A 3,543-nucleotide genomic window follows, 5' to 3' on the forward strand; every position below is an offset into this window, starting at 1 on the left:
GATGGTTGTGAGCCACCATGTGGTTGCTGGGAATTGAACTCAGGACCTCTGGAAGAGCAGTCAGTGCTCTTAACTGCTGAGCCATCTCTCCAGCCTTCTCCTTCATATTGTATGCTTCTTTTTCATCAGTTGCTACTGGATGCATATTGTATTTGCGTGTACATATAGATCCCCAGATGAAGCCTGTTGAGTCCATATAGTGTTACTTGTTATGTATGCTCCAGGGCTGACTGGTTGGTCATATCTTCCCAGGGAAGGCCCCCTCTTTCACTCCCAGCTTCCCTCGGTTGCCTGTGGTTCTCTGTGTAGGCTGAGGCCTTGTGGGCTTTCCTCATCCAGTTTGCCATGTGCATTGGTATTTTTCTTCTGCTCACATTTGGGTAGTCATGTTGGTGAGACTTGATGGGTGTGGCTTGTGATGTTACTAGGAGACACAGTCTCACAGTAAAGTCCCAGATCATCTGGCTCTTACAGTCTCTGCCCCTCTTCCTCCATGTTCCCTGAGCTTTAGGGAAGGGGTTTGTGGTGGTATTCACGAGGACTCTGCCCTTTGATTGGTTGTGGTTTTCTGTAGTGTTCTCCCTCTGCTGGGAAGAGAAGTTTTCTTGATGCGGGGTCCTCATTTGTGGGTGTAAGGACAAGTGTTTATAGATGCTTGTTAGGGATTGTGCTGGTTTAGTAAATTAGTGGTTGTAGATTCTCCTCTAGTGACCATGATTTCACTAGCACTGGCTAGTTAGCTTTCTAGTACCAGACATGATACCTCTTTTGTTGAGCAAATCTTAAGTCTTCTGAGAGAGCAGTTGGTTACCAGCAGGACATATGTGCCACCTCTGCACCTGGAGGGTTATCTTGCCCTGCTGGTTGTTGATGTAGTTCATGGGTGTCAAAGGTGGATAGGAGTGTTGGTTTTCTGTCTCTCTTGGAAGCCAGCAAGGCACCTTCAGGTACCATGGAAGCCAGTCCTCAGGGAGGGGACATTCAGGTCAGGTCAGCTCTGTCTCTGGGCTGTTTCTGAAGTTGCTGTGCTTTTCAGAAGTCTTAGACAGCCCTAGCCAACAATTGAAAAGACGGCTTCTCATGTCTGGCATGGGGTTTTGTCAGGTGGTCTTTGGTTTTTAGAGAGAGTGTAGTCAGCCCAGGTAAAGGAAGTCATTAAAACTATATATTTATACTCTGAATTACCTGCATTCCAGTTACTTAATTCCTTGTGCTGTTTTCAGGAGTCCGTATTGTTGTTTACTCCCTCCCCCCTCCCTCAGGAGCCCCACCTCTCCTCTCAGGCTCCCGCACAGATGTGGTGTCTCTGTGCTCCGTGCACCTTCTTCTGTACCCACCCTCCTCCCTTCCCGTGATGCAGCACTTCCTTTTCCACTGCCCATCCCAATCACCTGTCCTCTGCTCTCCCCCTGCTCCAGTCCCAGCTTCTGAGTTGGACCCTTCCCCCCGCCCCTCATCAGATCACGTGTATGCTGCTGTTCCTCTCTTCTTGCTCCCCAAACCACCTACTAGAGCAGTGGTCCCATTGTCCCTCGTTTCTGTAGTTACTACGAGCTATGTGTTCACATCTGAAGGTTTAGAGCTAGGAGCTTCCAGTTACAGAGAGCATGTGATGTTTGTCTGTCCTGCTGGGCCTGAGGTGCCTCACTCAATATGCTTCTTTTCTATTTCTGTTTACCTGAAAGATTCATGATTCCATTTTTCTTGAGCACTGAATAGTATTCCATAGTGTATATGTGTATGGACCACATTCTCAGTGTCCATTCTTCAGTTGTAGGACATTTAGATTGTTTCCATATTGTGACTGGAACAGTAATGACATGGCTGTGCAGTAGGGTATTGAGTCCTTTGGCCATATACCAAGGGGTGGATTAGCTGGGTCCTATGGTAGATTTATGTATTTAGCTTTTCCAGAATTTTCCACACTGATTTTCATAATGGTGCAACAGTTTGCTTCCAGTTAAGGGAATAAGGGTTCCCCTGCACCCTCGGGTCCCTGCATCCTTGGGTCCCCTGCATCCGCGGTTCCCCTGCATCCTCCTGTTTGTTGCTGGCTGTTCCATTGATCTTTGCTTCTGTTGTCAAGTACAGGATTGTCTCTGTCATTTCCATCAGCCTTGTGTGTGGGTTTAGTCTCCTTAAACTTCCTCCTTGATTTCACTGACCTGTTTCTTTTGTGTCTTTAAACTCTTTGAATTATTTGGTGAAGTTTATGATTGCTCTTTTAAATTCTGTGTCCTGGTGTTATCTAGGTAATTCTCATGGGCAGGCATTTCTCTAGGACTGGTAGGCTTTGGAGAGGAGACACTGACTTGGTCTTTTATATTGTTGGTATTGTTTTAATGCGATCTGGGCATGTGGTCTTCCTTTAAGTTCGTTTTAAGTTTGCTATGGATAGAGCAGGCTGGGGGAGAAGAGAGAATGCGGGGATGGGTTGGGTCTTGAAGTTAGAAGTTAGAATATAGTGCAGTGGTCAGAAGGGACTAGGGTGCTTCCTGTTCCAAGGTGGGAGTGTGGAGGTCTGAGTGGACATGTAGAGTCATGAAGTATGGTGGATAGGTAGGGGGAACACTGGCCCATGCCTAGAGCTTCTGCTGTGAAGGCAGGGAAGGCCGGACTAGGTAGACCCAGTCTAAATTTGGTAGATTTCAGAGAAGACATAGATGTAAAGGTTGTGTACATAGCAGTCTGTACTCTGGAGGAGGGCGTGGTGTGGAGTCGGGTAGTGGAATGAGCACTAATGGTCTTGTGGGTAGATGCAGGTAAGGTAGGTCCAAGTGGGAGTTAAATGTTGGTTACAGTTCAGGAGGAGATGGTGAGGCTCGGCCTAGAATCAGGATTTTTGGGGCCTTGTGGTAGCCTAGAGTCTGTTGCTGCAAAACAACTAGTCTGTGGCACTGACTGGAACCTGGCCTAGACCTGGTGGGTTGTGGAAATATAAGTACTGGGTGTGTGGGGCACTCCCAGGCTACACCCTGGAGGAGGATGTGGGAAGTCTGAGTATGGAATGGAGTGGTAGGCACTGTTGGTTTTCTGGCTTTTTAAATTTTTTTGAGATGTGCTGGGATTGGAAATTAGATGTCATGCATGTAAGCATCTACTTCCTGAGCTATATCTCCAACCCTTAAGTTTGTAATTCTTCTAAAAGCATTTGGTGAATACAACCATCAGTTCTTAGAATCAGATGCAGCTCTCCTGCCTTTGGGAATTAAACCCTATGCTTTGTATTTGTGCTTCTTGATCATCTGTCTTTCTAACTGCGGCTATGTGGGTGTCATGTGTAAGTCATATTTTCAAAACTGGTATTACTGCCTTCAAGGAATAGCTTTTTTTATTCTTTTTGTTTGTTTGTTTGTTTTTGTTTTGTTTTGTTTTGAGATAGGGTTTCTCTGTATAGTCCTGGCTGTCCTGGAACTCACTCTAGACCAGGTTGGTCTCGAACTGCTTCTGCCTCCCAAGTGCTGGGATTAAAGGTGTGTGCTACCACGCCCGGCTAAGGAATAACTTTTTATTTCTTTTGGGCTGGCTGGTTTTTTTTTTTTT

General features: G+C 46.3%; 1 protein-coding gene across 4 annotated transcripts in view; it reads left to right on the plus strand.

Moving 5' to 3' along the window:
• Positions 1–3,543, plus strand: part of Kiaa0586 (KIAA0586 ortholog) — a 98,432-nt gene that overhangs the window by 7,402 nt on the left and 87,487 nt on the right. The gene's annotated exons all lie outside the window — the stretch shown is intronic.

The sequence above is a fragment of the Mus caroli genome, chromosome 12, assembly GCF_900094665.2.
Source record: "Mus caroli chromosome 12, CAROLI_EIJ_v1.1, whole genome shotgun sequence".
Lineage (NCBI taxonomy): Eukaryota > Metazoa > Chordata > Mammalia > Rodentia > Muridae > Mus > Mus caroli.